This window comes from Molossus molossus, unplaced genomic scaffold, assembly GCF_014108415.1.
Source record: "Molossus molossus isolate mMolMol1 unplaced genomic scaffold, mMolMol1.p scaffold_m16_p_3, whole genome shotgun sequence".
Classification (NCBI taxonomy): Eukaryota; Metazoa; Chordata; class Mammalia; order Chiroptera; family Molossidae; genus Molossus; species Molossus molossus.
In genome coordinates this window covers 38,423,685-38,446,496 of record NW_023425366.1, presented here as the reverse complement: position 1 = coordinate 38,446,496, position 22,812 = coordinate 38,423,685, and the positions used below count along the sequence as shown (strand labels likewise).

The following is a 22,812-nucleotide window of genomic DNA, read 5'->3' as shown; positions in this document are numbered from 1 at the left end:
CTTCTTAGGATATATTCCTAGAAGTGGGATCACTGGGTCAAATGGCAGTATGATCTTTTTAATGTATAACTATGTCCAGTTTGCTAATATTTTTTTGAGGATTTTAGTATCTATGTTCATCAGGGATATTGGCCTATAATTTTCTTTCTTTGTAGTGTCATCTGGTTTTGGAATTAGGGTAATGCTGGCCTTGTAAAATGAGTCTTCCCTCCTCTTTAATTTTTTGGAATAGTTTGAGAAGGATATGTGTTAGTTCTTCTTTGAATGTTTGGTAAAATTTGCCTGTGAAACCATCTGGTCCAGGACTTTTGTTTGCTGGAAGTTTTTTTTTTTCATTACTGCTTCAGTTTTATTAGTTGTAATCAGTCTGTTCAGATTTTCTGATTCTTCTTTATTTAATTTTGGAAGATTGTATGTTTCTAAGAATTTATCCATTTCATCTAATTTGTCCAGTTTGTCGACATATAATTGTTCATAATTATTTTCTAAAATTTTTAAATTTATGCACACTAAAATTTGTTCTTTTTGGCAGTGGGTGGAACCACCACCGTAATCAAGATACACAACAATTCTATCACCCCCAATCTCCCTCATGCAGTCAGAGCCCTTGCCCTGCCCCCACCAGTACTGTGCTCCCCATCCTTATGGTCTTCTCTAACAGCCTTTCTCAGAGTGCCCCTTAATAAATTCCAATAGCACACAGCCCTTGGGGTTAGGCTGCTTGTAGTCAGCAAGATTCAGTTCTGACCTGCCGTGTTGCTGCGTGCCTCACAGGCCCTGTCTGGCATCTGTGGTGCAGGTTTATTTCAATGTGCTGGCCCATCGAACAGTGGAGGGACATTTGGGTTGTTTCTAGGATTTGGTGTTTATAACTAACACTGCAGTAAACATTCACACACAGGTTTGTTTGTTTGTTTGTTTGGGTGACACCTATGTGTCTGATTGCCAGGTCATAAAGTAAGTGTGTTTTTAACTTTATGAGAAACTGCTACACTGTTTTCCAAAGTGGCTGTGCCATGTTGAGTCCCCACTGGTAGTGGTGGGTGTTCCAGTTGCTCCACCTCAGGGCTGTTGCAAGGCATTGTTTGTTCTCAAAGCCACCTGAATAGGTGTATACTGGAGTATTGTTGAGGTTTTAAATTGCATTTCCTTTAGGACTAATGATACTGGGCATCTTTTCTTGTGTTTATTTGCCATCCATACGTCCTCTTTGTAAACTGTTTGCCCATTTTAAAATATCAGGTTGTTTGCTTTCTTACTATTGAGGTAAGAGAGTTCTTTATATATTCTGGACGCATATCCTTGTCGTATGTATGGTTTGTATTTTCTCCCATTCTGTGGCTTATATTTTCATTCTCTTGACAAGTTCTTGCAAAGAGCAAAACTACTTGGTTTTGATGAAGTCCAATTTATCAATTTATTTTTTAATAGAGGATGATTTTTGTGTCACAACTAAAAACTCTTTTCCTAACCTAAGATTATAAAGATTTTAAAAAATGTTTTTTTCCAAACTTTTATAGTTTTTTGTTTTATATTTAGGTCTATGGTTTATTTTTAGTTAACTTTGGTACAAAGTATGAGGTAGCAGTCAAGATCTACTGTTTTTGTGTAGGAATGTCCATTCACTTCAGAATAATTTACTTGACAGACTAACCTTTCTCTGTTGAATTGCCTTTGCATTTTTATTTTATTTATTTAGTTAGTTAGTTTTTTAATCCTCAGCAGAGGATATTTTTATATTTATCTTCAGATAGAGTGGGAGGGAGGGAAGGAGAGAGGGAGGAAGAGAGAGAGGGAGAAACATCCATGTGAGAGAGACACATCGATTGGTTGCCTCCCATACAACCCTGACCAGGGTCAGGGACCAACCACAACTGAGGTACATGCCCTTGGCAGGAATCAAACCTGTGACTCTTTGGTCCACAGGCTGACACTCTGTCAGCAGTTCTCAACCTGTGGGTCGCGACCCCTTTGGGGGTCGAACGACCCTTTTCCAGGGGTCACCTAAGATATAACAGTAGCAAAATTACAGTTATGAAGTAGCAACAAAAATAATTTTATGGTTGGGGGGTCACCACAACATGAGGAACTGTATTAAAGGGTCGTGGCATTAGGAAGGTTGAGAAGCCAAACTGGCCAGGGCAATTGCCTTCACATTTAATAAAAAAATCATTTGGCCATATTTTTGTGTCTATTTCTGGACTCTATATTCTGTTCCATTGATTGTGGGTTGGGCCGTTCACGAGTAATTACCATGTTATCTTAATTACTGTTGCTTTATAATAAGTCCTAAAATCAGTGTGAATCTTCCTTTTTTTTTTTTATAGTTCTTTTTCAAAGTTATTTTGGCTATGCTAGTTCCTCTGTCTTTCCTTATAAATTTTAGAATTAGCTTGTTGATATCTACAAAAATATCTTGCTGGGATTGTGACTGGGACTGTATTGAATCTGTAGGTGCGTTTGGGGAGTATTGATGCCCTAATAGTACTGACTCTCCCAGTGCATGAACATGGTGATCTACACTCATTCAGGTCTTCTGTTTCTGCTGTCATCAGTGTTCTGTAGTTTTCAGTGTACGGACACTGTGCATAGTGTTAGAGTTATACCTATGTATTTTATATTTTGATTGCTATTATAAGTAGAACTGTTATTTAATTTCAATGTTCTCTACTAGTATATAAAAAGGCAATTTATTTTTCTAGGTTGACTTTGTATCTGTGAGTTTGCTGAATTCATTAGTAGTTCTTGGAGGTTTTTTGCAGAGTCTATGGGAATTTTTACATAGATCATCATGTTGTCTGAGAATAGAGACAGTTTTATATCTACTTTTTTCATTGACATGGTTTATTTATTTATTTATTTTTGCGTTGTTGCACCTCTAGGACCTTCAGTACAATGTAGAGTAGGAGAGAGGACACCTTTGCCTTGTTCCAGGTCTTAGGGAAGAATTTTTAGTCTTTCAACCTTGAGTATATTAGCTTAGGTTTGTTCTTTGTGTTGTTTTGTTTTTTGTAGATACCTTATATCAGATTAAGAAAGTTCCCTCTATTTCTTGTTTTCTGAGAGTCCTTATTATGACTGGATGTTAACTTCTGTCAAATGTGTTTTCAGTATCTATTGAGATGATCATGGTATTTCTTCTGTTAATATTGTAAATTCCATTGACTGATTTTCACATGTTGAGCTCACCTTGAGTGCTCAGGATAAATCTTAGTTATATATTGCTGGATTACATTTGCATATACAGTGATACCTCGGTTCTCGAACATAATTCGTTCCAGGAGGACGGTCGAGAACCAAATTGTTCGAGAACCGAAGCAATGAAACCCCCAATAGGAAATAATGGAAACTGGATTAATTCGTTCCAAGCCCCAGAAAATGCCTATTTACTGGCCTAATTTGTATATAATATGTAGAAAAACATAAGTCTCAACAAGAAATAAAAGTGTACAGTATGTCTAAGGGTTAAATTCAGTGTAAAGCGTGACTCTCTCCACAAAGCGTGACTCTCTCTCTGCACTCACACTGATGACGCAAGCAAGGCGCGCTGGGCCGAATGAACGCCATTCGGCTCAACTCGGCGCATCTCGGAAGTTCGAGTTCCAAATATTTGTTCGGATTCCAAGACAAAAGTTTCTCGAATCTCCTGGTCGAATACCGATTTGGTCGAAATCTGAGGCGTTCGAGAACCGAGGTATCACTATATATATATATATATATATATATATATATATATATATACACACACACACACACACACACACACACACACACACACACATATACATATATACATATATATTTAAAAATATGTTTTTATTGATTTTTGGAGAGAGAGGGAGAGAGAGAGAGAAATGTCAATGAAAGAGAAACATCAGTCAGCTGCCTTCTGCACGCCCCTTACTGGGGATTGAGTCTGCAACCCAGGCATATGCCCTGACTGGGAATTGGACTTGTGACCTCTTGGTGCATGGATCAATGCTCAACCCCTGGGCCACACCAGCTGGGCTAAATTTGCTGATATTTTGTGGGGATACTTATGTTTGTTCATGAGAAATATTTTTGTACTTTTCTTTCTTGCAATGTCTTTGTCTGGTTTTGATATGTTAATGTAGGTTTCATAAAATTAGTTGAGAGTATTCCCTTCTCTTCTATTTTCTAGAAGAGACTGTATAGAATTGGTATTATTGCCTTCTGAAATGTTTGGTAGAATTCATCAGTGAAAACAACTGGCCTGGGAGTTTTATTTGTTAAAAGATTTGTAACTATGAATTCATTTTTTAAAATAGATATAGAACTGTTTTGGTTATCTATTCCAGTGTGAATTTTAGTAGTTTGGGTCTTTTCAGAGAATTGGTCCATTTCACCTACTTTATTGAATTTGTAGATACAGAGTTGTTCATGGTTTTCCCATGTTATCCTTGTAATGACTATGGTTTCTATGGTGATGCCTCCTCTTTTATTCCATTGGTAATTTGTGTCTTCTTTAATTTTTTCTTAGTCAGTTAGATTAGAGGTTTACCAGTTTTATTGATTTTTTTCAAAGACAAAGTTACTGGTTTCATTGATGGTTGCTATGGACTGAATATTTGTATCCATGCCCTCCCCCCAAATTCAGAGTTGGAGGGCTAATCCCCAATGTGATGGTGTTTGGACATGAGGCCTTTAGAAGGTGATTGGGTAATGAGGGTGGTGCTCTCATCAATGGGATTAGTACCTTTATAAAAGAGGCCCCAGAGACACCCCTTGCCCTTCTGCCATGTGATGTTACAAAAAGAGACAGTCATTGATGAACCAGGAAGTGGGCCCTCACTAGACACTGTCAGTGGGGGAGGTATACTATAAACATTGATTATATCTAGTGGGTTGACAATGTTCAAGTCTTTTATATCCTTGTTGATTTTCTTTCTAGTGTCAACTTTAAAGACAAATGTTGACATTTTTCAGTGTAACTGTGGATTTTTAAATTTCTTCTTTCAGTTTTATAAGTTTTTAGTTTATATAGTTTGAAGTTATGTTGGAGGGTGCATACTTATTTAGGATTATGTTTTCTTCATGAATTGACTCTTCTGTTATTATCATTATGTAAAATGTTTCTTTATTCTTGGTAATTTTCCTTGTTCTGAAGTCTACTTTGCCTGATACTAATATAGCTACTCTGGCTTTCTTTTTACTAATGTTTGCTTGGCATATTTTACTCCATCTTTTTACTTTTAATCCATTTGTGATATAAAGTATATTTCTTTTTCTTTTATAAAGAAATGCATCTCATTATTTATTCATACGTGTAAGCTCTCACAGTAGATTTTTACAAATTGGTAAACACTGACAAATTATTTCTCCCACAGAACTGTAACCACACATTCCTAGACAGTATAAATATATGGTTGAACTAACATTAATACACATCACCATTTTATCAATTACATAATAAAACAAATGATCAAGTATCCAAATATTAAGTTACACAGCTCAAAAGGCATATAAAATATTAGATGTCTGCTCAATTCATTAGCAGAAACCCACTTCTTTTTTATTGCAAGAGAGAATGGGAAGGAAAAAAAAATCATACTTCAAACAAAAATAGGTTGGTAAACAACTTCAGGAACAATGAAAAAATACAAGAATTTGTGATTAAGAATAGTTTTAGCTACAGTAACAAAGCATCTCTACCTTTAAAACAAATTTATTAAATTAAAGAGCATATTCTACATGTTCCACACAAGACAAAGGTAACATTTTACTAAAAATACTTACCAGCTCCCTCCCATTCTTTTCTCAGGCCCTCCCTATAAGTTGCGCCCCAAATGCAAACATCAACATTAACTGTAAAGCTTTTTATCTAGAGGCATTAAAGACATCTGCTTCTTTTCAAAATGAAGGCTGTCTATCATGGCACAAAATGAGATTTGTAGAAAGACATTAAATAATCACTAAGACTTGATATAAATTTTTTTTTTTTTTAAGTTGAGCAAACCTGATGTATACTTTAAAGAAAAATCTTCCGCCCTGGCCGGTTTGGCTCAGCGGTTAGAGCGTCGGCCTGTGGTCCGGAGAGACCCGGGTTCGGTTCCCGCTAAGGGCACGTACCTTGGTTGCAGTTTGTCCCCAACCCTGGTTGGGTCGTGTGGGTGGCAACCACTTGATGTGTCGCTTTCACGTCGATGTTTCTCTCTCTCTCTCTCCCACTCACTCTATCTGAACAAAATATCGAAAAATGTCCTCGGGTGAGGATAAAAAAAAAAAAAAAAAGAAAAATCTTCCCCCAAGGATAGGTTTTTATTGATTTTTAGAGAGAAAGGAAGGGAGATGGAGAGAGAGGGAGAGAAAAATCAATCAGCTGCCTCCCCAGTCAGGGATCAAACCTGCAACCTGGGTATGTACCCTACCTGAAATTGAGTCCATGACCCTTCAGTGCATGAGCCAACACTCCAACCAACTGAGCCCCCACCGGCCAGGGCCCTGATGTATACTTGTATGAATGTGGGAGGTGTGAACATAAAGTGACCAGACAAATACAGGCCCCACTTCATGTGCTTCAGATGACTGAAAGGATAAACCATATAAGATCCAGAGTGTTCAGAGTTCCTGGGATTTAAGTTCTGCATGATACTAAAAATATACAAGTATTGTGCTGTGTTTTTAGGTACTTAATCTTTCTAAAGCTCTGATATATTGATAAAGTTCTGGCATAGGAATAAATGTAAAGACATAACTCAATACTGCATGATTTCAGGAAAAGTTAATTGATACAAGTGACAAACACATTTATTTTATTATTTTTTTCAGGTTTTTTTTTTTAAACTCACCTCTATTGTTGAATGCATTACAGATGCCCCCCCTTTCCCCCATTGACCCCCTCCTCCCCAATTCCACTTCCCTCTGCCTTCCCCACACTATTGTCGGTGTCCATTGGTTGTGCATATATGCATAGAAGTTCTTTGGTTTATCTCATCTCACCCTCCCTTTCCCGTTCCCTTTAAGGTTCATCAGTCTAACAACCAATTTGTACTTCTTAATTCCTTTATCTTTTTCACCAATCCCCCAGCCCCCACCCATCTGGCAAGCAACAAAAAGTTCTCTGTATCTATGAGTCTGTTTCTGTTCTGCTTGCTCATTTTGTGTGTAGAATCAATTGTTGATAGATATGTATTAATTGCCATTTTATTGTTCATATTTTTGTTCTTCTCCTTCAAGAACAAACATACCCTTCAGTATGTCATATAATACTGGTTTGGTGGTGGTGAACTCCTTTAGCTTTTTCTTGTCTGGGAAACTCCTAATATGTCTATCAATTCTAAATGATAGTTTTGCAGGATAGAGTAATCCTGGTTGTAGGTCATTGCTTTTCATCACTCTGAATATTTCTTGCCACTCCTTTCTGGCCTGCAAAGTTTCTTTTGAGAAATCAGCTGACAGTCTTATGGGAGCTCCTTTGTAGGTTACAAACTGTTTTTCTCTTGCTGCTTTTATGATTCTGACAAACACATTTTAAATGCTGAACAGTAAGAATGTTTTGCTAAGTGTCAAAATAGGTTGATCACATTTCAGATATAGAGGTTGCAATTCGGTCAAGCTTGTGGCCTGGTAAAACTGATTTTCAATACTCCTGTGGAAGCTTCATTAGACTTGCTCACCAAGCCAACATGTTGGCTATTATGTATGGCAAATTAGGGCCTGTCTCAAGTTCCACTTCCAAGGCAATGGCATCAGGCACCCATTTTATTGAATGCAGCAGTTGTTTCTGTGACCACTGGAGTCTTTGAAGCACAGCCACATTTTAGGACCAACTTCTCCAAATACAAATGTTACTTGCTGTTAAAAGCTCCATGCTGCTTTTGTCCCATGAATTGTACTGCATCTTCATATTTTATTCCAACTTCGATTGATGCCAGAGCCACAAGCACCGGAGCTCAAGGACTGCAAGACAATGAACAGCATTATAACAACCAGGTTCTTCATGAAACTAATGTTTACCAGACTTACCAATCATCAACAATCTGGTTGAATGGTCATGTATCATCACCAAAAGGCCAATCAAGAACACGGATGCCTTCTTTCTCCACAAGAGTAGTGTCATAAGTTGCTTCACATACTCTTACTATTGTGAACTCTTATAAATTTGTTTAGGGTTACATTGGTTGGATTGTATGTAATGAAAACTTTCACATTCTTTTTTAATCCTCTCCCAAGGATATTTTTTTATTTATCATCAGATAGAGGGGGAGGGGGGGGAGAGAGAGAGAGAAACATTAATGTGAGAGAGACACACTGACTGGTTGCCTCTTGCACAACCCTGACCAGGGCCGGGACGAAATGCAACAGAGGTACACGCCCTCGACTAGAATCAAACTCGTGACTCATTGGTCTGCAGGCCGATGCTCTAACTGCTGAGCTTAACTAGCCAGGTGAGAAATTTCACGATCTTGACTGTGACTTCCACAGGAGCTGGGCAGTTCATTCAAGCTATGTTAATTTAGTTTAAAACGCTCAATAGGGTTATGAAACAATTTAAAAGTTGAATACAGAAATGATGCAAAGAAATGGAGTCTACTTCAACATACTCCTCTTGAAATTCTCAGTGCTTTGAGTGAAGTTGGGAGTAATGGGAAATGAAATGAACCTCCGAACAAGAAGCAGCAATTCTTCAGTCCAGCAATGGGAGGCAATAGAAAGGATGTGCCCTGAGGTGTACCCCAGCCAGGTCAGAACTCTTGTAAAATGCTCTGCAGAGTTCAATTCAACACTGTGTCCAGGTTAACCACTCGTGTGGGGGCTTCTTAGTGGAATAGTAATGAATTTCTGCAGTTTGCTTGTTTGCATAGAGGTTGTGCTGTGCCCGGCAGGAATCTCCACTGCCCTTCAAAAATTCTGTAAGTGTGTGACCAAGAACAGCACAGAACTGAGGAATATGTTTACTCATTGAAGACTGTGGCCTTATCATACAGCCGGTCCAGAGGTGGTTGCGACACCGAGGGCAGCAGCCGCGGAGGTGACAGAGCAGGAGCCATGGTGGTTGTGGTGGGGCAGCGGCAGCCCTGCAGATAGTGGTTGGGGACAGCAGTCTCTAAAGTGTATTTCTTGTTGGCAGTGTATAGTTGGGTCTTGTTTTTGTTTTCTTTTAAAATCCAATTTGACAGCATCTTTCTGTTAATTAGTGTGTTCAGGTCATTTATATTGAGGTAATCATTGATAGTATTGGATTTAAGTCTAGCATTTAACAATTTTTCTATTTTTGTTCCTTTCATCTTTTCTGCTTATTTTTAATTATAAGGATATTTATTAGTATTCCATTTTAGTATAGCTATTGGATTTTAGGTATATATTTCTTTTTATTATTTTTCTTTAGTAGTTGCTCTAAAGAATACAATTCAAACCCTACTTTCAACAGTCAGAATTAAAATTTTATTACTTCAAGTAAAACACAGAAGCCTTAAACCATTAAATCCTTTTACCTGCTTCTCTTGTATTTATAATATGTATTATGTCATTAAACCCTCTAAACAATATAATTTTTGCTTTTAGTAGTCATACATATTTTAAAGAGCCCAAGAGGTGAAAACAGTCTATTACATTTTGCCAGATATTTACCATTTCTAATGCTGCCTGTTGGTTCCTGAGGTTCTGAGTTTCCGTCTCGTGCCATTTCTCTTCATCCTAAAGAACTCCCTTCAGCTTTTCTTATAGTGTGGGTCTACTGGTGATGTATTATTTTAGTTATCTTCTTACCAGAACATTTCTTTATTTGCTTCCATTTTTAATTGATATTTTTGCTAAAAATAGAATTCTGGGCAGACAGTTCTTTTCTTGTAGCACTTGAAAGATGTTCTCTTCTCTCTCCTGGCCTCCATATTTTCTGATAAGAAATCTAGTCATTGGAATTATTGTCCCACTATATATATAGTGTCATTTTTCTTTGACTATATTCAGGATTATTTCCTTATCATTGGTTTTTATTTTTATGCTTAATTATGATGTGTCTAAACTTGGTTTAATTAGCTCATCCTGCTTAGTGTTCACTGAGCTTCTTGAGCCTGAATATTTATGTCTTTTACCAAATTTGGGAAGTTTTCAGCCATAGTCTTCAAATACTTTTTAAAAAAATTTAATTTATTTTTGTTACAGATGTTTCTTTTTTTTTTGCACATTGACACCCTCCTCCCATTCCCAACCCCACACCCCCAGCATTGATGTCTGTGTCCATTGCTTATGCTTATATACATAAGTTCTTTGGTTTATCTCTTCCCTACCCCCTCCCCCTCCTCTGAAGTTTGTCAGTTTGAACCCTACTTAAGTCTCTGGTTCTATTTTGTTTATCAGCTTATTTTGTTCATTATATTCCACAAATAAGTGAGATCATGTGATACTTCTCTTTCTCTGACTGGCTTATTTCACTTAGCATAATACTCTTCAGGTCCCTCCATGTCATCTCAAAGGATAAGAGATCTTTCTTTCTTACAGCTGCATAGTACTCCACTGTGTACATGTACTACAGCTTTTTTATTCACTCATCTATGGATGGACACTTGGGCTGTTTCCAGATCTTAGCAATTGTAAATAGTGCTGCTATGAAAATGGGCATACTATATTCTTTCTGATTGGTGTTTCAGGCTTCTTAGGATATATTCCTAGAAGTGGGATCACTGGGTCAAATAGCAATTCAATTTTTAGTTTTTTGAGGAAACACCATATTGTTTTCCATAGTGGCTGTACCAGTCTGCATTCCCACCATCAGTGTACTGGAGTCCCCTTTTCTCCACACCCTCGCCAACACTTGTTGTTTGATGATTTGTTGATTGCAGCCATTCTGGCAGGTGTGAGGTGATACCTCATAGTCTTTTTAATTTGCATCTCTCTGATGATTAGTGATGTTGAGCATTTTTTCACATGTCTCTTGGCCATTTTTATGTCCTGTTTGGAGAGGTGTCTATTTAGTTCCTCTGCCCATTTTTTAATTGGGTTCTTTGTCTTCCTTTTGTTCAGTTGTATGAGTACTCTATATATTTTGGAAATTAACCCCTTATCTGATGTATCATTGGCAATTATGTTCTCCCATAGAGTGGGTTCCCTTTCCATTTTGGTGGTTGTTTCTTTTGCTGTGCAGAAACTTTTTAGTTTTATGTAGTCCCATGTATTAATTTTTCCTTTGTTTCTCTTGCCTTAGGTGTTGTATCAGTGAAAAATCTGCGTGTGATGTCTGAAATTTTGTTGCCTACATTTTCTTCTAGGATTTTTATGGATTCACAAGTCACATTTAAGTCTTTTATCCATTTTGAGTTTATTCTTGCATATGGTGTAAGTTGGTGGTCTAGTTTCAGTTTTTTGCATATACCTGTCTAGTTTTTCCAGCATCATTTATTAAAGAGGATGTCTTGACTCCACTGTATGCTCTTGCTTCCTTTGTCAAATATTAATTGAGCATAATGTCTTGGGTCAATTTCTGGGTTCTCTGTTTTGTTCCCTTGATCTATATGCCTGTTCTTGTGCCAGTACCAGGCTGTTTTGATTACAGTGGCTTTGTAGTATAACCTGATATCTGATATTGTGATTCCTTCTAATTTATTCTTCTTTTTCAAGATTGCTGTGGCTATTCGGGGTCTTTTTTGGTTCCATATGAACTTTTGAAGTATTTATTCTAGTTCCGTGAAATATGTCATTGGTATTTTAATGGGGATTACATTGGCTCTAGAGATTGCTTTGAGTAGTATGAACATTTTGATTATGTTAATTTTTCCAATTCATGAACAAAGTATATACTTCTACTTTTTTATATCTCCCTCTATTTCTTTTTTCAATGTCTTGTAGTTTTCTGCAAATAGGTCCTTTATTTCTTTGGTTAAGTTTATTCCTAGGTATCTTAACTTTTTTGTTGTTGCAATGGTAAATGGGATTTTTTTTTTTAGTTTCTCTTTCTGTGTGTTCATTATTGGTGTATAAAAATGCCAGTGATTTCTGGATGTTGATTTTGTATCCTGCTACTTTGCCAAATTCATTTATTAAATCTAGTTGATTTTTGATGGAGTCTTTAGGGTTTTGTATGTACAGTATCATGTCATCTGTGGATAATGACAATTTCACTTCTTACTTTCCAATTTGGATCCCTTTTATTTATTTATTTTTTTGTCTGAATGCTGTGGCTAAGACTTCCAGTACTATGTTAAATAAGAGTGGCAAAAGTGGACATCCCTGTCTTGTCCCTGTTCTTAAGGGAAATGCTTTTAGTTTTTGCCCATTGAGTATGATGTTGGCTGTAGGTTTGTCATAAATGGCCTTTATTATGTTGAGATATGATCTTTCTATTCCCACTTTGCTGAGAGTTTTTATAAAAAAAAATGGATGCTGGATTTTGTCAAATGCTTTTTCAGCATCTATTGATATGATCACATGATTTTTATCTTTCATTTTGTTCATTTATTGACTTAAGAATATTGTATCAGCCTTGCATCCCTGGGATAAATCTCTTTTGATCATGGCGTATAACTTTTAAAATATATTACTGAATTTGATTTGCTAAGATTTTGTTGAGGATTTTGTCATCTATGTTCATCAGGGATATTGCTGTAATTTTCAAATACTTTTTATCACACCAATCGCTTTCCCTTCTATTTCAGAAACTCCATTGACACAAATGTTAGATCTTTTTATATTGTCCTATAGGTCCTTGAGGCTGTGTTCATTTTTCCCAATATTTTCTCTCTGAGGTTGGATAATTTTTACTGGTTTATCTTTAACTTTACTGACTCTTTCCTCTGTCACCTCTATTCTGCTATTGAGCCCCTCTCTGTGGGACTCTGCAGGACCCTGGGCTGAGTATGCCCTGCCCCAGGTGGCCCACTGGGGTCTGGCAGCGTGAGGGGCTGGTGTCAGGACCAGGGGTCATCCTCTGTTAGCAGAGACAAGGATCTCAAGGGAGTGACCCCTCCCAGCCCTGCAGAGTGCTCTCAGAGCTTGCTTCAAACCTCAAAGTGCCTGGGAAGCCTGGACTGGGGAGCTTCTGTCGGGCTTGTGATACAGTCCCTGAGGCCTTCCGTTCCTGCCAGACTGAAACAGGAAGATGGCAGAAAGGTGCTGTGACAGCCAGGGCTGGGTGCCTGGGTGCCTGGGTGCCAGTTTTCAGGACTAAACCCATATTGTAGAGGATTTTCTCCAAGCATTTCACACACAGGATCAAACAGAACCCAGCTGGAAACCCTGGGGTGAAGAGCCAGTGTGATGACCCTCAAAACGGAAGACTGGCTGGGCCACTCCTGGGCCAGGGTCCTCCAGGGAGCACCACTGGGCCAGTGCTCCCCAGGAATCAAGGTTCAGGCAGTGGCTGGGTCTGGGTGCTGCAGTGCTGGCTCCGCGGGGAAACCAGCCATCACGTAAGTTGGTGATAATGCTGATGAGGGTCCTGGGGAGCCCATATCGGGGCGGTGAGAGGTGAAATGTGGGGATGAGGGGGTGAGTCGGTGCTTGGATATGAGTGGGACTTGTTAGCAGATCAGGCTGAAGGGACGGATTTTAAAGGGCAACAGCTGTGAATTTATACAGTGTTTATAATAGGTTCATAATTCTACATAAAGTCCTTGAAAACCAAAGAGAAATAGCCATGGAGGTCACTGGGAGCAGTGGTGACGAGGTGCTGGACCCTAGATCCTGGACTCATGTTTTCAAAGAGAATTGACGATATTATAGTCAAAATACAACCAACACAGGGGGACTTAGAGACCATCTCAGCGTGTGGACACTAAGGCCTCTGGTCAGAATAACTTTTAAAAACATAACTAGGGCCCTGGCTGGTTTGGCTCAGTGGTAGAGGGTCAGCCCACGGACCAATGAGTTGTGGGTCTGATTTCAGTCAAGGGCATGTACCTCGGTTGCGGTTCATCCCCTGTTCTGGTCGGGTCATGTGGGAAGCAACCAATCGATGTGTCTCTATTACATCGATGTTTCTCTCTGTCTGTTCCTCCCTCCCACTCTATCTGAAAATAAATAGAAAAATATCCTTTGATGAAGAATAAAAGAAAAAAGAAAAACATAACTAGGAAGCAGTTAGCCACCAGGAGGCCCTCAGTTCCTGCGGAAGAGGGTTGGGGTCTCTGGGCCCTGACCCAGTGGGATGGTGGGTGTTGCACACCTGTGCTTAGCCCAAACCCTAACAAAGCCCCCAGAGCACTGCCCACTTCCACCTTGGGGTGCAAGGAAGGGCAAGGCACCTCCAAGGAGCCTGACAGCTCAGAGAAAGGACCCAAGGATGCCAACCCCAGGTCTTCCCTTCAGAGCACGCTGCCCAGAGCCAGCGGGCGCACAGGCTCCGACATGCAGGGCTTCCTGTCGTGTCCTTGCCTGTTCCTAACCTGTGCACACCAGGATTGCCGGACCCTTCAGGAAAGAGGCTGCTGTGAGAGGCAGGTGCAAAACACAGGGCCAGAGGTCAGGGCAAAATGGACGAAGCACATGTGCAGAGGGAAGAAATGAAGAGAAAACAAACCACGATGTCAGCAGGCTCCGCGGAGAGAACCGAAGGTCAACAAAATGAAAATGAGTTGCTGTAAAAGGGAATAATCAGAGATTTAAAAGAAAAGATCAACAGCCCAGACCGCGTGGCTCAGTGGTTGAGCACTGTGCCATGCACCAAGCGGTCGGCAGTTCGGTTCCCGGTCAGGGCACATGGGTTGTAGGCTTGATCCCCGGAGGGGGCATGCAGGAGGCAGCTGATCGATGTTTCTCTCTCATTGATGTTTCTCTCTCCCTCTCTCTTCCTCTTCTCTCTCTAAAATCAATATAAACGTATTTAGTTTTTATTTTTTTTAAAAGATCAACAATTAAAAGCATGAGAGAAAAACTTAGAAATCCATAAGAAGTTCAGAAATTAAAGTTGAAAGGATCTTTCTAAGAGTAAACGAAAACTAGGGGAGGAAAGGAGAGGGTAGTCAGGCAGACTGCCAGACTCCAAAGACCTGAGTAATCAGGGTTTCAGAAAGATCAGAGGGAAGGAAACGGGCAAGGAAGCAACCCAGGAGGTTTCCCAGAACTGAGGACTGAGTTTCCGGCCCAGAAGGTCCCCCTGGGTGACTAGCACAATGCATAAAAGGACTAGGGTGTTCACCTTTGTGAAATTCTACACTCAGGGACAATGAGAAAATCCTCTGTGCTCCCAGAGAGAAGGAGCAGGTTTCATGGCGTGTCCGTGGGATGCGGAGGCTGGACCACCGGGAGGAAATGCCTGCAAAGCGCTGAAGGAAGGTGATTTCCCACCTGCTCACACGCACCTGCTCCATCACTGGAGAGGAGGTACAGAAGGACAGCTTCAGACGTTCTGGATCTCAAAGGCTTCACTTCCTCCCCGTGGTTTCTCAGGAGGAGGATCTCTCCACCAGAACCAGGGTGATGCAGAGGGGAAGGAGGCAAGCTTCCAGGAGATGGGTGGACAGGATGCCTACAGAGAGAAGGCTTTACTCCACTCAGGAGATTTGGGGATAAGTCAGGGACAGTGTAAGTAAGACAACAAACAGGCATTTGTTAACTCCAGGCCCACCTATTGTTGAAGGACAGGGAAGTCTTCAAAGTGCACCCACCTGGCTCAGCTGAGAGGAGTCTGTAATAACACAAACACTGTGCATTGATTTATGCAAAATTATGACACAGCTAAATCGGGATGTTGGAGCAGAAGTGAGCATGTGAGCGTGTGTGGTGGGTAGGTACTCTTGGCAGCAAACCAGCAGTGACATTTGAACCCGGGAAAGAGAGAGCAAGGTGTCATGTGAGCCAGCAACTCGGCAGCTGAGGTCAGTCCCACCCTTCCCGCGGGCACAGCAAGGGCTGGAAGCCAGGGCTCTAGGAGCGGAAGCGGCGTGGCGGGTCAGGCACGGACAGCCCACTTAATAGCCTTCGGGTGTCCCATTCCCCTAAGTCGTGCACATTTGACGTTAACCCTTTTGTCACAGTAAATCACATTTTATCAGATATAAAATTGTTTCCAGCTTTCTCTGAGTTCTTTGCCGCTTGATACATCTTCTGCATTCTTTTATTTTCAGCTTTTCTTCTCCTGTTAAGTCTGCCTCTTGCAAATGTACGTGAGGGAATCCTTCCTCCCAGCGTTCTTCGGGTCATTATTTTAACCTATTTGTACTTCTTGTAATCACTCTTATTTGGGAGCGAATTTCTGTCATCATATTTTCTGTTTTCTACTTACTATACTTTCATTGGTTTCCTTTTTCCTCTCTGGTTCTCCATTTATAGATGGAGCTTTTGTTCTTGTGGGGCTGCCTTTAGCATAAGCCCTTTTCATGTTGGTTTGATCTGATTTATTAGACTTATCAGTGTTGGCATTTCCCCAATAAGACTTGCACGCAGCATATGCTTGGATCTTCTGGTCCCGCCGCCCCCCCCCCCCCCCAACACACACTAGTGCATTGATTTGGTCTAGACATTGAATCCTGGACGGCACAAATTCTTGTCTTTGTTCCTAACTAACTTTTAAAAAGACTCCTCTGTAAAGTTCACTGGGATTTGGTCATCATCCCTGTCATCTTGCAGCCCAGATGTGTTTCTCTTAGAGTGCTTCCCCCTGAGTGTTTTCCTTGTGGGTCTGGGTGTGAAGTCTTGGTCCCCGCATGATGGGGTGTTGTTATGCCTCCACATCTGGATAGTAATTGGGCTCAATAGACAAGTTTAGGTTCAAAGTTTTTATCCTTCAACCTTCAAAAATAGTGTCACATTGCTTGCAGCATCCTTGTGGCTGCTGGACAAGTCTGAGGGGTTTGATTCCCATTGTTTCTCGCCATCTCTTGTAACTTTGGGATTCTTTCTTTGGCTTTGAAGTTCTTAAATTTTGTGGTGTTATTTGCCAGTGCCACCTGCATGGTGCTCTGCGCTCTGTCCATCGGAGCTCTTCCGTCTTCAGTCTGGACATCTTGCTTCCATCATTCATTCAACACTGTCCCCTCTGAGTCATTATTTCATCTACTGAAGCTGCAGTTGTCCAGGTCTGGCCCTTCTGCATCATCCCCCAGACTGGCTTCTCTGGTATTCTGTCTGGTTTCCTCCCAGGTGCCTCAGCAGGCGGTGGACCCATCACCCCAAACCCCTCAAGTTTTCTTCCTTTTGTGCCATTTTCATTCCTAGTATTTCCAGTTGATTTGTTTGTACCATTTTTTGTTCTTGTTTCATTTGGCTAATAGCTTTTCATATCTCCTTAAATATACGTAATTAAAATCATGCTAGTCTTAGCTCTTTGACGTCTGCTCTGTGCTGCCCATGTGCTGGGCATCTCCCAGGCTCTTGTGTGCTCTGTCCCACCAGCTCCTCTGATTACTCTGTGCCAGCCAAGGGTCGAGAGTCAGAGGGTCAGAGAGGAGGGGAGGGAAGGAGCTGGGTGGGGGTTTGCCTCCCCTTTAGAAAGGGGCACAGCGGGAGGAGCCCCTGGCCTGGGGTTTGCACAAGAAGAGGAGAGGTGAGTACCTGGAGGGCAGCTCAGCTAGTCAGGTTCTCACTCCAGCTGGTCCTGTACCTCCAGTCCTGCCCCTGTTGTCCCACAAGGCAGAGACTGTCCCCAGACAACTGGGAGGGGCCACAACATAACAAAAACGGTTTCTTCCACCTGTTCTTTGCTTCTCTCAAACCTCTGCAGGCTACAACCTCCGGTCTCCTCCTCACCCCAACCCAGACAGTCCTAGGATAGTGGGAGGAGCCCAGGGGCCCACCTGCCCATCTTTGCAACCCTCCCGCCCTCAGACAATTGCATCGTTCAAGAACTGCTCTCAAGTGCTCTAGCTGCTTCATGGCAGAGAGTCAAGCCTGAGTGTACTGTTTGTGGGATCTATAAACAGCCAGTTATTCCGCTCCCCAAGCAGGAACGCCGCTCGCACGCACACTGGCTGGCCGAGGAGAGGCCCAGCGAGTGATCTGGCTCCAGGAGGCCGAGCCAGCTGCCTGACACCCGCGGGTTGGTGCCCGCTTGCTTGCTTGCTAGCTCAGCTCGCGTGACTAGCGGGGCTTGCCTTGTGTTGTTGCTTGGTGACCTTGGCAACAGCTCTCAGGGGAGTTCTCTGCTCCCCGCTGCCCTTTATTCTGGGAGGAGCAACAAGGGGCTGTGAGAATTGTTCCTTTCCCCCCTTTTTCCTCTGCCATGACCTTGACAAAAGCATCTCTGAAGTACTCGCTGGCTTTTTTTTGCCATAGGACTGGAAGACATCAGGATAGTCAAGCGATTGGCCAAAGGAAGTCCTGGCTTTCTCAGACATCCCTTTTCCCAAAAAAGGTTTGCGGGTGGCAACAGTGTCTGTGGCCAAGCTGGCCGGAGGCACTGGCACCTCGGACTCTCCCCCTGAAGTGGCAGGTGCACGTTTCGTGACTTTCGGTAATTGAATGTAGATGTGATTATTTTCCCCTTTTAAGAAAGTGCAGCCTTAAGCTTGGGGCCAAATCCTTTTTTCCACTTGGAAAAGTGATCTCATTTTCCATGTACCATGTTTAAAAAAAAAACAACACAAAACTCTTGTAGGATTAAAAAGAGAGAGGGAGAGAAAACAAACAAATCCTTGCAATGCATATTTGAAGGATGGTCCCACATGTGTAAAAGTATTTGGCGCGATGACTCTGGACCAGAAAGTCAGTCTGATATTGAATCCATATGACTCGGCAAACAACATTTTATGGTCTTTCTTCTTTTTTTAAATTTCTGCTTTGTGAGTTAAAATTAAGGTTGTTTTGGTTGTGACTAATCTCATAAAATCTTTTTTAAGAAGGCATTTTATATGCTCAAGCCTTGAGCATTTCTTTGGTCTTTGAACTATTATTAGTAGGACATCAGTACGCAACAACCTCGGCATTGGGAGAAGCTGTGGGGGAGCGGGTGCCCAGCCTGGGTGCCCACCTCCTCCGCCCGGGCTGCTCGCAGAGTTGCTGGGCATGGAGGATGGGGCTGCCTCGAGCCTGCAGGTGGCTGCACCCATTCAGCTTACAGGTGATGGACTTGAGGACCCGTGAGGTCATTACGGCCAGCACTCGTGGGTGATTGGACTCTGACCACTGCCCTTTTAGCATATGGCCCGCTTGTTATATCAGGTTTTCACTTTTTAGTGATTTGCTGTGATAGCAAATAATTGCTCTGATAGTCTAATAGTCTATTAAAATTGATGTCTTATCTTCTAACAATCCCTCGGTGGACCCCAGCATCGCCCCTCCCTACTCTGCCCAGGTGCTGGGGATAGGGCTGCAGGGGCTTGATGAACTGGGTGGTAGGTGGGCATCCTGCAGGGTCCCCCATCCTGGGATGCTGTTGCTGGCGCCTAACAAGGCATGAGCTGTTGTGGTGACAGCACTCCATCCATTGAGCACCTGTGGGAGCCAGGCATTGAGCTGTCCTGGTTTGTCTGAGTGTGCCCCTCTCACCACCTGGGAAGTGGATGGAACCATCCCTGTTCTGCTTGCTGAGGCCCTGAAACCCACATCCTGCATCAGCACCAGCTCCAAGGCCTCAGCTGTGCCCAGGTCCTGCTGAGCACAGAGTAGGGACAATCTGTGCATTCTGATCAGGTCCAGGGGAGCAGGAGCTCCAGGGCTTCTGAGACGAAGCACGTTGACGCCGTCACAGAACGGGTGAGAGACGCAGGCTGGGTGCCAGGGCACCATCTGTCCTTTTAAAAAGATGTTCAGCTCTGCAGGGTGGCAGCGTTTAAACCTTCTTAGGAACCTTTTATCCCAGGCAGGGTGGCAGGAAAGAGCAGAATGTTGCTGAGATGAGTTTCTTTCTTATCTCAGATGCCTTCCTTCTTGAAAATGCTCTCACTGTCTTACTGGTACCCCCAAGGTCACAGCAGCATCTTTCCTAGTAGCCAGAAGTGGAAGCAACCCAAGTGTCCATCAGTGGATGAATGGATACGCACAATGTGGTCCATCCATATACTAGAATACCACTGAGCCCTAAAAAAAGCAAAGAAATTCCGACTACCACGTGGATGAACCTTGAAGACGTTATGCTGAGTGAGACAAGCTGGTCTGAAAAGGACACATTCTGTATGATTCCACTAATGTGAGGTCCCTAGGGTTGTCAAATTCACAGAGACAGAAAACAGGAGGGAAGGTGCCAGGGCTGGGAAAGGGGGATGGGGAGTTAGTGTTTAATGGGGACAGAAATTTCGGTTGGGAAGATAGAAAAGTTCTGGAGATGATGGTGGGTATGGATACACAACAATGTGAATGTGCTTAATGCCAACAAACTGTACACTTAAACATGTTTAACACGGTGAGTTTTATGTTATGTATATGTATAACAACTTAAAATTTTTACTTAAAAACTGTCATAAGCCCTGGCCAGTTTGGCTTAGCGGTTGAACGTTGGCCTGCGGACCAGAGAGTCCTGGGTTCGGTTCCTGCTAGGAGCATGTACCACAAAAAAAACTGTCATAAAAAATGCACCACCTTGGCTGGGTCAGTGGTCTGAGGGACACCGAAATCTGGCCACAGTGGGTCCCAGCCTGGTCACAGGTGCTGACAGTAAAGGTGCTTTGAGAAAACCTCCGAGCTGGTGGAAGTGGATAAGATGGTCTTGGATTTTTAAGTAAAATGTCTCTAAAGTGGCACAGGACATGGTAGGGCGGGGGTGATATCTACACTTGCCGACTGCCTCGCAGGGGAGACGAGCCCTCGAGCACAGGACTCCCCTGCTTGGGAAACACCCGTGTGATGCAGCTTGCACACCCTCTACTCTCCTGTTTCATGTCCTAGGGTCTTATCCAAGTGCTAGGGCAAGAACTGTGTCCTGTCTGCACTCATCAGACCAAGCAAATTGGGTCTTTAAAAAATTTTTTTTCTTTATTGATTTGAGAGAGAGAGGAAGGAAGAGGGAGAGAGAGAGAGAAACATCGATGAGAGAGAACATCGATTGGCCGCCTCCTGCATGCCCCCCACTGGGGATGGCACCCACAACCTGGGCATGTGCCCTGACTGGGAATCAAACCGGTGACCTTTTGGTGCATGGATCGACGCTCAACCACTGAGTCACACCAACTGTATGTAAATTGGATCTTTTATTAAATGATGTAAACAAGTAAATCTCAAATGATTCACAAGTTTTTCCCCAAGAAATACTGTGTGTCTGAGAACAGAGGCACTGGGGAGACTGGGGCACATTCCCAAACTCCAGAATAACCCAGTGGGGGGAGGCCCAGGCAGACGCTGCACGTCCCACTTTACTCAGAGATGTTAGGACAGTGGGACCAGGCTCTTCTCCGAGGAGCCATACAGAAATTGAAATGACAAATGACACCGTCTCTTTAGTTCCCGGAGATGCTGTGGCGGACGCAGATGCTGCGCGGGTCAGGTTCCCATGCCTTAGAAGTACATCGGAGTCCATGCAGGGGTTGTTGATAATGGCTTTGTGATGATTTGTGGTCATCATCCCTGGTGGACCATTTAAAGCAGCTACCACAGCTGCACTGCCATGTGAGCTGGGATTTCTTGTTCAGAAAACTCAGCACAAAGTCTAAATCGCATTGTGAAGTCCCTGCCCTGGTGTTTGTACCTCTCTGTCAGGAACGTTATCTGAAACGTTGACACAAGGCAACAAGCCTGGCCCGAGTGGCCCAGTTGGTTGAGCTTCAGCCCATGCACCGAACCATTGCTGGTTCGTCTCCCAGTCAGGGCACATACCTGGGTTGTGGGTTTGCATCAGTGTCTTGCTCTCCCCCCACCCCTTCCTCTCTCTCTAAGAATGTCTTCAGGTGAGGATTTGGGGATGGGGGGAGAAAGATGGCCTCAACTTGGGTGGCATATCCTTTTCCACTAAAAAAAAAAAAAGTTTCCTGACTTATGCATCTAACAGCGACTGGGTCCTGACTGCCTAGAGTCACCTCACTCCCCAGTAGTTTTCAGCCTGGTTTTAACATATCACTGCTTCCCCCTCGAGTAGAACTTTGATATGAGCTCATTTTATATTTTCATGAGCACCGTGGCTTTTCCTTTCTGAATTACACCTTAATGGCTGAACGTGTTGGAGTGAGATAGCAGTCAGGTTTCACTCTCTCCAGATAACCAACCGTCCCAGATACATTTGTGTAAAGGACTCTCCTTTCTCCGTTGGGTTGAGCCAGCCCCTCTCCTGAAGCCTGCTGCTTGTCCCTACACCACGTGGCCTTACTCTCCGCGGCCTTAGACCCGTCGTGAAGGCAGTGTGCGTATGGTCTACGATTTTGTTCTTTAGCAAGATGGCTTTGGCAAGTCTGGGCCCTTTGCATTTCCACATGGATTTTAGAATTAGGTTGTCAACTTATACAAAAAGAAATACTCTTACTGTAATAGGATTGGGATTGCTTTATAGCTATAGATTCATTTAGCGGACTGGACTTTCTGACTCCACTGAGTCAGTCAGGAACTTGGGTATCTCTCTGTATGTAGGTCTTCGCACTATCATTGTTTCCAGCATATAGGTTTTCCACATGTTTTATTAGATTTAGTCCTAGTATTTTTTAAATCTTGTTTTCATCTGGGCCTGGAGTTTTCTTTGTAGGATAGTTTTTATTACAACTTCAATTGGACTTTTTAGATTTTCTAGTTCTTTTTATATAAATTTTCTTAATGTTTTTCAAGGAATGTGTCTGTTTCATTTAAATTGTTTACTTTATTGAATAGCAGTCTTACTATTTCTTTACTATCCTTTTTTTTCTTTATTGATATTAGAGCGAGAGAACATTGACTGGCCGCCTCCTGCATGCCCCACACTGGGGATCAGGCCCACAACCTGGGCATGTGCCCTGACTGGGAATCGAACCAGCAACCTTTTGGTGCATGGGTCAATGCTCAACTACTGAGCCATACTGGCCAGGCTCT

The 22,812-nt window shown here is 42.3% G+C and overlaps 1 protein-coding gene and 1 pseudogene across 1 annotated transcript in view; one reads left to right on the top strand and one right to left on the bottom strand.

Annotated features, from left to right (window-relative positions):
- The window catches only part of AHRR (aryl-hydrocarbon receptor repressor), a 79,062-nt gene that overhangs the window by 37,814 nt on the left and 18,436 nt on the right, over nt 1–22,812 (top strand). The gene's annotated exons all lie outside the window — the stretch shown is intronic.
- On the bottom strand, nt 7,723–8,461 carry LOC118642473 (annotated as a pseudogene).